Source organism: Anser cygnoides, chromosome 1, assembly GCF_040182565.1.
Source record: "Anser cygnoides isolate HZ-2024a breed goose chromosome 1, Taihu_goose_T2T_genome, whole genome shotgun sequence".
NCBI lineage: Eukaryota > Metazoa > Chordata > Aves > Anseriformes > Anatidae > Anser > Anser cygnoides.
The window spans coordinates 195,195,268-195,207,384 of NC_089873.1; the positions used below are offsets into that span (position 1 = coordinate 195,195,268).

The 12,117-nt window shown below is 47.4% G+C and overlaps 1 long non-coding RNA gene across 5 annotated transcripts in view; it reads right to left on the reverse strand.

The window, feature by feature from the left end:
- LOC136789611 (uncharacterized) overlaps positions 1-12,117 on the reverse strand; it is a 39,198-nt gene that overhangs the window by 14,614 nt on the left and 12,467 nt on the right. For 3 of the 5 annotated variants that reach the window (XR_010828388.1, XR_010828390.1, XR_010828389.1), the window contains exon 3: positions 4,789-4,909. This is a non-coding gene — a long non-coding RNA (uncharacterized lncRNA). Of the gene's footprint in view, positions 1-210; positions 4,000-4,788; positions 4,910-12,117 lie in introns of those variants that run through there. The other 2 variants (XR_010828387.1, XR_010828386.1) reach the window with 2 other exon arrangements.

Here is a 12,117-nt window from a genome sequence, read left to right on the forward strand (position 1 = left end):
CTGCTATGTGGAGAGACATTTTTTTCAGGCCCAGACCACTTACAGAGTCATTTTTGGTATTGTTTTGATCGATTTCATCTGCTGTGTCCATTTTGGGGTTGCCTCTGTAGCCAGGCCACATCTTTCTTCACCTGAACATGACAGTGGATTATTTAACCAGTCCTCTAAGTGAAGACTCATCTAATCCTTCTTGACATGTTCTCTTGCTTTCCATGCCTGGAAAAGTAAGGGCAGCTGAAACATTATACTGCAGAAATAATTCCCCCAAACAAGTCTTTCTGGGATCAGAGAATGCCCAGCCCCTTCTCAATGAGATTTTGAAGCACGAGCTGACAGATGTCCTGAGGAAGGGAAGGAAGTGAGAGCTGAGGATGGCCATGGTGGCAGTGTCAGAGCCCAAAATCCCGTGGCGGTGGTGGCACGATGTGACCCCGTCCGCTCGGCTCACAGCAGGCTCTGGCTGTGCGTTGTACCTCTGTTGTCTGAGACTTACGGAGCACAACAATGATCTGGGAAACCTGCCAGACCTCAAGCCCGTATCAGTACAGGGCTGGTGTGAATATATATAACCGCACGCAGTAAAGAATACTTTAAATGCTGCTTCAGCAAGGACTAATGATTGAAAAGCCAAGCTCTCTCTGGAATTTTGCATCTGTAAAGACCAGCTTTCATTCCTCAATAAATTATTGCAGTCTGTCCCTTACCTGTCTACAAACACCAAGGATTATCTACCCACAGCCTGTGACAAACTTTGTAGCTCGAGTAAAAGGCCCCAATCCATAAATGTAAAATATCCATAGTACCAATATAATAGGGAAATCAAAGTTGCCACCTAGTGCAAAGGCAGAGAATTTATGGATGGTTTTCTTCTCGGCTTTTCTGGCCTCTGCAAACTTTACAAAAGCTTTCCCAACCCTATGAATTGCAGCAAGACTCCTCCTGAAAATGCAGAGCAGGCAGGGAGCCTCCTGCCCCAATGATGGGCTTGAGCAGGCACCAGAGGGGAGAGGAGCACTCAGGAAACCCCCTCCCCATTCTCAAGGGGCTGCAGGTGAGACCCTCCCAACCACCTGTGGTTGGGAGCAAGGCAGACACTTTCCCACCTCTGCCCACCGCCTCCCTGTCCGTGGTGGCCAGCACCAGCTGAGACCTGGAGCTCCAGAGAGACTTTGGACGTTTCAGAAAGATTGATCTCCTTAGGCTGGAGATGAGCTTTGTCTGTACACCCCTACATCTTAATCATGCAGACAGTTGAGCAAAGAAAATATCACGCTTGCTTTCTATATAGGTCTTTCTCATTTTTTCCCCTCTCTCCTCTGGAATTTTCTAGGAATAAAGAACAGCCAATGCAACCACTTCATTGTCTGAACTGTTCATACCAAAACAGCTTTCCAGTATGCAGTTTATCAAATAGATAAATTATAGCTTGGTCTGTAGTGATACTCAGAAGCTTTGAAATTCAGACAAAGGAACTTGCTGTATATAAAGTAAATAAATAACATGCTTTTGAATGGAAAAACTAATTCTTCTTTATTGGGGTAATTGATACAAGCTTTCTTTTTTGTTTCAATATAATAAAAAGTCCACATTCTATTTCAAAGATTTTTGTTCAAATTAAAGATGTAGATCTGAATTTATGTCTTTTTTTTTTTCTTGGCTTGCAGGTCCATCCAAATTTTACAACAGTATAAGTGGTCCAAGAGATAAGCAGAGTAAGTGTTGCTTGAACCAAAAACCATGGAAAAGCATCTCTGGCTTTCCTGGGGTTTAAATCAGGCCCTTGAGGGAGGTTATTTTGCCAGCTGTTTCTCCCCGAGCACACTGCAGCTACAACTCGCTGTAAACATTAACTTCTTCTCTACTGAAATTTTCACATTTGCCCATGATTATATGACAGGAAAACTAAGAAATGGTACAGTACTTACAGAACAGCTGAATTTATGTAAACGTTCATCGTCTCAGCGAACAGTTCTCATGAAAGATAGTGAGAAATAAACTGTGAATAATTCCTCTCCATCCTACCAAGAAAGGAGATGGGAGAAAATGCATCTTAAAATCTCACCCAAGGTGCTGGAGATTTTCTCCAGGGCTTTCTTAGCTCTAGCTTTTAGCCAAAAATAACACACACACACACAAAACAAAACCAAACCCCAAAGCATTGTTAAAAATATAGCCTTTACTAACAGTTTAGAGAAAATGTTCTTGATGGGAATTGTTTCATCTGAATCCCAATGCAGACAACTTAATACCCCTGACATTTTCTGGTAGCTGGGGTTGAACAGGATGAGGCAAACTGGGATGTACCACGCCAAGCGAAATCCATGCAAGCACACCTCTGGACCTGCCTCCTGGTACTGCCTCCCTCCCACCAGGCTCCTTTTAGGTTTTGATGTATAAACTAGGCTGAATGCTGGGCGGGAACTGGCTTTTTAGTTCGCAGAGAAGGGGGTCCTCCCTCTGCTTTCATTAGTTTTCTGTGGCCAGGATATTTCTGCGGTGCAGTGTCTGTTTGTGTCCCAGTACGAATTTCCATCTGTGTAACACTGCACCCTATTGTAAATGCTTGAAATTAGAAGTGGAGCTATGAATGATTTGCCTCCTCAGATAAGCATTTATTAACCTAGCTGCACTGCAGGCAGGAAAATGCCATAAGATTCGCACAGCCTGGCTGCCTGAACTTGCCTAACTAGATTTTGCCCTTTACACCTCCACGAAACCATCAGGTAGACTCCTCAGGCACTGGGCAGTTCCCCATCCCCTTTAGCAGCCTTCACCCACCCTAGCTCATGCTCTGTCCCCGTCTTACCAGCCCACGCTGACCTCAGTCCCACAGAGATCTGGAGCACCGCGTGCTGCAACAGCCTCCACGGACACAGCAATCCTCGCTGGCCAGAGGGCAGCTGCTTTCTACCCGGAGCTACTCACGGTTGCTAATGACTGATGGGGAACAGCTAGGCCACACAGCAGCGTTTGAGAGACCTGACTTAGTGGTGTCACCAGCAAATGCACAGAAGCCACGTTTATCTCCTGCAGATTTGGGTGAAGCAGTTTGTTCACTGCCATGCGCACCAAGCAGGTGAGCACTGTTTTAAAACTGGTCATCACAGTGCTGAGAGGCTGGCACCTTGAAGGGTCCCGTTGGCACGTTGTTTCCAACAGGCACGACAACAACGTTCGGGTAACTGAACCCCTTCCTCCATTGGGGTGGTGACTCTGTAGGGTGAGCACTGGCATCAGTAGCACAAGTCTGTTCTCAGCCCAGTGGTGCTGACATTGCAGGCCATAAGGATGCTGGGGCTGTGCCATGGCTCCGTCTTGTGCTGCTCTATCTGCCCTGGGGCTGAGCCATCAGTCTCCTCTCTGCCTGTCCCAGGAAGATCAAACACGAACATGGGAGGCAGGATAAATCCTCAGTCCACCTTGGGAAGAGGGAATGTTCTTGCAGCCTGCGTGGATGTATGAAAGCCAGGACAAGACTCTGTTCTGAGCGAGTGGAGACCTGGCTGGGTTCAGCACCTGCTCCCCAGGTCTGCACCTGTGCCCGTTGCCAATTCTGTGTCTGACCAGTGCTTGGCACAAAGGGTTTCTTGACTACATGTCTTCACACTGCAAACCAGCAGAAGAGAGCAGCGTACTTACCCTCAGAGTCACTCTTTGCAGCAGGATTATGACCTTACAGTTCTTCTAGTGCCCCATTAATCCCAGGAGATGACATCCTATTAAATGTCCTTATCACGTTCCAGAAGTTTATTTTGCAAATATTTCATGGGCTGTAAGTGGAGCAGCTGTTCCCTCGCGGCACCATTAATAGCACAGACCCTCTCTGCCGCGAGCCCTGTTCCTGCCGTGCCGCAGGGCTGCCTCCGGCCCGCCTGTCCCCTGCGTGATCGATGAGCAGAGGTGCTGCTGCTGCCCCGAGCACGATTTTACACTTTGCTTTGTATCTCAGTCCCAAAGCAGCCATAAAAAGGTCCGGGCAAGTCTGCCGTGAGAGGAGACCTAAGCAGGGAACATGATTATCTATAAGGGGATGGCAATGCAACCTGTGCTGAACAGTCGTTTCCATCTCAGCTCTGGGAACTGTGTGAGAGCTCAGCACGTAGCTCGCAGGGCAGAAGGGAAAGGAGGACATGTCCTCACTGCACAGCAGCTCTTCTGCCATGGCTGAGCAAAGGCAAGAGGGCAGGCAGGTCCTGCAACGCAGAGGCTGACCAGCCTGGTGTGACATTAGTCCTGTGTGCTGCACCTACTGAATAAAATAGTCCAAGGGCAGTTTGGGGGTCTGAGGGCGGGAGGCATGGCCCGTGGATCTTGGCCAAGTGTGTGTCCTGGATGTGCCTGGATCACAGAGCAGATGGGGCATTAAGGACTAGTGGGGAGCACAGAGGCAAGGGCATCCTTATGGCAGGGGAGAAATCCCAGGGTCTGGGGAGAGCAGATCTCCTCCTCCTCCCTGTGTGCCCATGGGCTTTGTCTAGAAAGGATGAGCAGCAGAGATACAGGCCTGACAAATTTATGGGTAGGTGAATCCTGTCCCACTGCTTCTTTTTTTAAAACTGGAGCTTAGCTAAAGTTTCAGCAAGCCCGTAAACTGGGATTTGCACCTAACCATGGCGAAAGATAAACGTCAGGTGTGACAAGCCGTGCTTTGTCCCAAAAATGATGATAAACATGAGCTGATGTTGCCAACCTATGCTATGTGATGAAGACCTCCTGCCAAAGAAATTAGTGTAAAGGCTGGCTTGTCAATCTGTCCGAAAGGCTTAGTTCATGACACAAGGAACTTACCTCCTGCAGGAGATACTTCTGGTTTTATGCTAAGCCTGGTGGGACTGAGATCAAGTAATAGAGCACTTCTTTCCCCTCACTCGCTGCATCATCAGTAGTCTGGGATGGGAATCTGAAATACCTGGATAAAATACAATAAACAGGGTATAAAAAAATGCAGAGTAGTGAATTCAGCAGAAGTTCAGAGCTGATGAACACCGAGTCTTGAAAAGGGATTTTTTGATGTCAGAAGGCCAAATTTCCTTCCCTCATGGAGACAGGACCCAGTGGACAGCAGGTGCTCCAGGGAGGCTCACAGAGTGGGCACTGGTGATGCTGCAGATGGATGGCTGCAATTTTCATCTCCATCGTGCACTCAGAAGGCTGGTCAGAAAGCTCCTCACCCCCTTGCAGCATCTGTGGTGTGTGTGACTGGGCAACAAAGGCAGTACTGAGATGCAACCCCAGTTCAAGGTGAGATTTGTAGGTGGGAGCAAAAATATTTCTTGCTCAGATTACAGTTATTTTACAGGCATAGGTCTGCTAAAGTGCCAAAGGCATTTATGAAATTCATGGCTTGAACAAGTAAGATAACCTGGATTTGGACTGATGTGGAGTAAAGAACAGAGGAGTGATGTGAGGAAGGAAAGCTGCCCAAATAACCCCGATTTTACAGTCTCTGAAGACTGAAACTCTGGTTGTCTTTTTGATCTCTCTGCTACCATGCTTTTATATCGGTAAGAGTCTGAGTTTCTGCTGAAGAAATGATTTTGAGTATACTTGATAAAAAGCAGTAATTTATACAATCATGGTGTTATGTGCAGTATTCTGGTGATGCCACAAATGGCATACATTTCCCTGACCACTCCAAACCCGCTCTGCTTTCCCTGCCTAGTGCAGCATGGTGAGAAGGACCAGCCATGGCCAGGCATAGTGGTAAATCCCACTGTAGGCACCGCTGCTGACCAAGTGAAAAGTGGCTGTGGGTTCAGTCCTGTCCAAAAATACTTGTGGCTGGATGCAGAAAGCCTTGTTGCCTGCCACTTTTCTTTGTAACCATCTTCATGCACTCTCTTTGTTAGGGCGCTGGCAGGACAAGACCTTCTTCTTCTTCCAAGTCAAATGCCTTGGGGATGCACAGGAATGCATAGCCGTGCCTTTGGGGGGGACAAACTTGTTTGCTTAGAGTATCCCTTGCATCCTGCCCCCCTTGTACACACACACACACACATGTACACACGCACACTTCTGCTTTGCTCCTTGGCTGACATTTCCCAAGCACCTCCCCTTCTCCCAGGGTGGTCATACCCAAGCCATGAGCCGGCAAACCTCAGAAAATAATTGGCACTGAACCAATCATTTCTTATTGCAAGGAGAATGGTGTAGAGAAAACAACACGAGCTAGCACGGGGCATGTGCCCTTGCTGCGCAGGTAATCATCAAACAAGCATCAACCCCTGCCAGCGTGTCAGGGGTGGAAAAACTGAACTTTATCTCAAGATAATGAAGCGACATCCTGCTAATGTTTCCTGGGATAACAAGTTTCTTGTCTGACCTGGCACAGATTGCCACTTCTCCCCAAGAGTGCAGCGGGCCCCGCAGGAGCTCTGCGGAGGATCAGGGCATGGTTCACTGCCCGTTCCTGCTGGTGGCAGAGATGCTTTTATTAGCTAGGTCTGGCACAGGTCAATGTCATGGCATCCAGCGTAAGCAGACTATTAGGGGCAGGTGGTTACTAGGCGAAGAACTGATTTTGTTCATATGACCAGGCCAAGGCAAGGAGCCTACTGACCCGTGTGCCTGAGCCTCTCTGTCAGAGAAGTTACGAAGGAGTAGGAATTCGGTCTTGCTGCCAGTTCAGCCTGACCTCCAATCTGGAAAGTGTCTCCTGTGATCCACACAGACCTGGAAGACGGCAGATGACACCTCTTCTAGTGAAGAAGAGCTGAAATGGGCTTCAGAGAAGGGTGAATGCCAGAGGTGCATTCAGCCAGTGTTGTCAACAGAGCGCTTTCAAGCAGAGCGTGTTGGAACCACCTGTGCTTTCACCCCTCACAGACAATACAGGTCAACCACTTTCCTGCTGGTCGAGGTCACCGTTTAGGTGTTCATTGCTAGGTGTCAAAGCTCAGACTGCTTTACAGTGAAATAATGGGAACACGTAATGGCTGGCTCTGAAGGCACAGTGCTGCCATCTTCAGCAGCTCTCTCGTTTCTTGTGGGGGTTCATCATGGGGGGGCTCCACCCCTCCCAGTCCGAAATTACCACCCTGCTGGTGATCTGTCCACACAGGCAGCCAGACCTGCCACCAGCCACACTTCTCCTTACAAGCTGGGGAGATCTTTGCACACACTGCAACAGCTAAAGGACACAACAGCCCTCCGTTCCCCTTTCACTTGTTTTGGCCAACATGCAGGGAAAAATAGACATATGGCCAATTTTGCTTCGAGTGTCTGCTCCAACAACAGGAAGTGGGCTGCAGTATAGGCAATTCGCCTATGTCTGATGGGAGAACACCACTTGTAGCACCCTGCTAAGGGCAGATCCTGCTGCTACTTGGCACAGTCTGCTGAGAGCACCTTGCACATGGAGAGGGAAACAAGGGAGGTGCTCTGGGAACATCACAGAGTCCCTGGGTTTCCAGGCTCACCCTTCCTGGAAGCAGGCAGCCCCTCGAGGCGGCCAGCTGCAAGTGTTTGCACAGCGTGGGGTGCCCTGCCATCAGCGGTGCGCTCAGGGGGGGAGGGAGGGTGGCGGCCTGGCACCAGGTGCCACAAACACCATGTGCTGGCAGTTCACAGCTGCAGGACTGTCTGTGGTCGGATCCAGGGAAAGGTACGCTGACAGCTGCTTTGGTTGCACGCAGATTTGATTTTACTGGTTGCCTAATCAAGCCCTGGGAGCGTAAAGCACTCCAGAGAAGGGAATGAACGATAATGTGTTAACAGAGGGTATGGTGCTTCCGAGGAAAGGTATGCTGGCTGAGCAGGGAGCGGATGGCCTTGTTTTTTCCTTAGCCGTATCACACTGAAGTCTGCAGGCACAAATGTAGGTGTCTGTGCACTGCTCACTCGCTGCTCTCTGTCTGCAGTTGTATACCCTCAGGTAATGAAGCCTCCATCTGCTCATGCTGAGATGTGTTAATTGATTTTGTAGAAAGGAAAAAGTGGATTTAACTGTTCACCAGTGATGCACAAGGTGTGATTGCTAAGACAGGAAGAGGGCAAGGGATATTTATCACAAACAAAAGAGGAAGCTTAACCTTAGTATTGTAGCTATTGAGTGTTAAAAGACTTTGCTCCCTGTACGTTCCTGGCCAGTAGTCCTGTTAAAAATCACTGTTTACTCTTAACAATTGTATTGCAAAAAGCCCAAACATATGTCTAGTAAAACAGATGAGGAGGGCAACCTCCAAATGGCTTATATCAGTTTATATCAGATGTGGGTTTTGACCAAGGAAAGAAGCACTGGGGGAGCCCAGACTGAGGGTGCTTACTTGGGCTGCTCCAGGATCTGGCTGTTCAAAGCTTTGTTTCTGGGCTGGATCCTGACAGTCCCTAAAGCTCAGCTGTATTAGTGATAGCCTGGAGCAAGAGTCTGGGTCCTGGTGTGAGAGGGGGTTGCTGGATTGTCTAGGGTATCTGTGTCTGGCTTCTCTTTTATTCCATAATTGTACTGAAAAAAAAACACCAACCAAAACAAAACAAACACAATTTCTTTTGAATAGTTACGTACAAAATTCCAGTCTGTATAGTCTTGTGCCAAGTTTCATTTCAGATTTACTTCCATTTGCTCAGGGTAAATGACTGATGTGATTAGAAAGTCATTAGAGACCTCTTGACTCTCTTTGGCTGTGTATTAGTAGTTCAAAGATGGAAGGGTGAGTCAGTGCTGAGAGGGGATCTGCTCCTGCCTTCCCTCCCTGTGGTGTCACTGCAGACATATTAGCTTCGCTTGCCCTAAAAAAACATGAAATAGGGCCGCCATGCACTTAGGGCTCATTTCTGGCCTGGCTAAAACCTGTAGCAAGATTCCTCTTGAACTCAAGAGAGAAGAATGAGATCCTTCATGGGCTCATTAACACCAAACACCCCTAGGTAGGAAGGAAAGCTGATTAGGCCATGACTACTTAAATTAAGGTCACGTTTGCTATTTTATTTCATACTTTTCTCAGGAATCAACCACTGATTTGGGTTGCTATGGTTACTTGATGCTGTTATGCAAACCAAATTCAGCCTATAGCTGGAATGCTGGATGTGGGCAATTTGAAAACTAAATACCACAAGCACTGCATTAATCACTCTGACTGCCTTGAAATCATGAAAACAATACTGTTTGTACTGAGGGTTGTCTCTCACTTGGTTTTAGTTCACAGAATAAAATATTTTAAGATGAGGATCATGACTTTTCTCACTGGAGCAAGGCTAGTTTATATTGGCCTTGTGTTTGGCTTAATAAATAAAATAGAAATGTAAGTATCAGCATCTCTCTGCAGAGGGTCTTTATGAATGTGGTGAGCCAGCAGAAACATATTTTAGCCACCATTCAGTGGCACTTTATCTACTCATTACTCCCATTTACATTATTAGAGCGCACCTACACCTTGCAAAAGATATGTTGTGTTGCTCCTGTCTCAGGCATCTCCTGACTAACTCAAGGGTCTTGTCTACAGCATCCAGAAACTCAAACTACTGTAAAAAACAATATCTAATCAATGATTGCTAAACCACGGTCACACCAGATCTCATGTTATGAAACGTTTATGGAGATAAACTTTTTTTTCCTTAAAATCAACAATATTCCTGGTTCTAATACAGATATCCAGCCTAGTCTCTATACTTCAAGGGCTGGCACCGGAGCTCATCCCTACATACCCTATTTGCAGCCCCTCATGTTTTCTTGCAGTGGTTCCTGGCTGGAAATATGCTGCTTCCACCTCTGAGCTTTACAAATGCAGAAGCAGGGCAGGCACTTTCTATCTGGTATTTTATTCCCCCAGATGGAATGCGGGTTAGGGTTTCAGCTTGCTGGCTCTGTTTGCATGCTGCTCTGAGTGTCCCTAGGGAAGATCATGGTTCCCTTTCCACGTTCTTAGGCTTGGGCTCTAACTTCTCATGGTGGACATCGTACTATATAAACTACCCACTGCTGGCTAGATGATCTTCCTGATGATCTTCTAGCTGTGGGAATGACATCCCACCGTGGTGCTGTTTCTTTCTTTTTTCTCTTTTAATCTAACCAAACTGTACAGTTAAGTCCAAGAGTTCCCTGTTGGTGTCTGTGAAGTAGAGAGAGTGGGAGGAAACAAAAGCTCATGCTAATAGGCAGAGTATCACCCTGAACTTGTTTCTTATTTGGCTGCCAAAAGTTATTTAAGGACTCAGTTTTGCTAGGGTTTAGCTAGAATTTCAGAGGTTTTGCTTTGTTGGACTCAGGTGGGGCTGCCTGAGGTTTCCCAGAAGTACACAGAGGGACTCCAGACTCCACTCCTTTTGGATGCTGTATGCAGTGCTGTGCTATCTCTTCAGTAGCTTCTGTCCTTCAGGAGAGCTCCCAAAACCCCACCTAGGCGTATCCTTCTACAGGCCTTTATAGCCACCAAGAAATGGTTCCCACTTCCCTGTGGCTGCTGCAGCTATGTGGATTTGGGCAACATATCCATCTGAGGAGAAATAATGCTGCCTTCTTGAAATGCAGCACCTGCTCCATAGCATCTGTGTTTGCTGTTCTGTGGCAAATAGGAAGCATTTTTTCCCACAGAGGAGGAGGAAGCACCACTTCGGGTTAAGGGCATCCATGCAGGCTTGCACGCTGGGGCAGAGCTAGGCCACGAGCTTTCAGCAGCAGGTTCATCCACCCACAGTCCTACAGATCCACACAAACACTGCAGGCACCGAAGGCACCAGGGTGTGTTGGAACAACGGCTGGTGGCTACCTAGTAACTAAAGGCAAACCTTCCTCACAGGGAGTGTTTACAGGGTGCCTTATAAATGGCTCTGGAGATTTAAGAACTCACACGACAGCTGTATGAGCTAGAGCTGAGAGCTTTTCACATAGCAGTAGTGCTGATATGGTTGTTCACGGAGATAAAAAATATATTTCTGTGCAGTGCCAGGACATAGGTTATTAAAGACTCACTTATTTTCGTGTAAGAGAACTAAATCAGGCTGTGGGCACACAGACACCTCACTCTGGGGTAGGGTGAAGGGAGAACCTGCTGGACATCGGCAGCACCTCATGTCCTACTCAGAAATAAGCTCACAGTAACCTGCCCTGCTGTCACTGAGATAAGCACCCTGCCTGTGCTTATACAGCCAGTTCACATCCTCCCTTGCTGCCTTGTGTCCATTCCTGTGCCAGGGTGGCTGGACCAGTTGCTGGAGACTTTCACTACTTTGATAGCAACAGAGGCATCAGTCAGTCTTGATATAAGAGCACTGTAAAGTTTCACTCAAAGTATTTCCTTAATGTCATACCATAAGCAAACACGAGTTATAGGGAAGTACTTCTTTATCAGTGTATCAAACACAGAAAACCGTCATACTCATCCCAAGGAGGCATCCTGATGTAAAGTTCTCATGCAAGGCCCGCTGACAAGAGTAGACAGATGTCCATTAACCTCAAAGAGCTTTTCATGAAGACCAATTCTAAAAGATTTTGGCTACCAGCCCCAAAAGATGTTTGTGAAACCCTAGGATGTGTTAGGTTAGCAGGTCGGGAAAGGCTGACATTAAGGGTGTCTTCACACTCCTACCTGCCACTAGCAATACTGTAGACCTCCCAGCCTGAACACTATATGCTGTGCAACTGGGAAGACCTGCTGAATTTCTTAGCCTGAGAATGCAGTAACCACTCTTCGGTCTTCTCTCTGCCAGGCATGTGAAATTTGTCCGGACTTCAAAGTCCGTGTACAGAAAGCTGCTCTTCTCTGCCTGTGCCTCTGACCCTGCTGCACTGAAGATTTTCCTTCACCACCTGTGAGCAGAGATCAGTTCAGAAAACAAAGCTGATCATATTTTGAATTTCTACACGTTCTCCCTCCAGTACAGATTCTGCTATCAATGCCTGTCATGTATTTGGATGCTACATTGTAGGTTGTTTTTCCCCCAAACAAATGCTGGCTAGATTTTTTTCTGCTCCCTTAGCGCCTTGTATTTGTGGGTGAAAGTCTTCCAGTTCAAATATACAACCTGGAGATTGCATCCATTGCAGTAAGAAACTTTTACTGAAGTGGCAATGGTCAGAACTGTTCTGCCCCGAAGATGTTGCTGGTGTGGGGCCTGCAGCCACAGAGATTGATCCTGCACCTGCCTGCTGTGGCTGCAGCTCCGGCCAGCAGCATGTTTTAA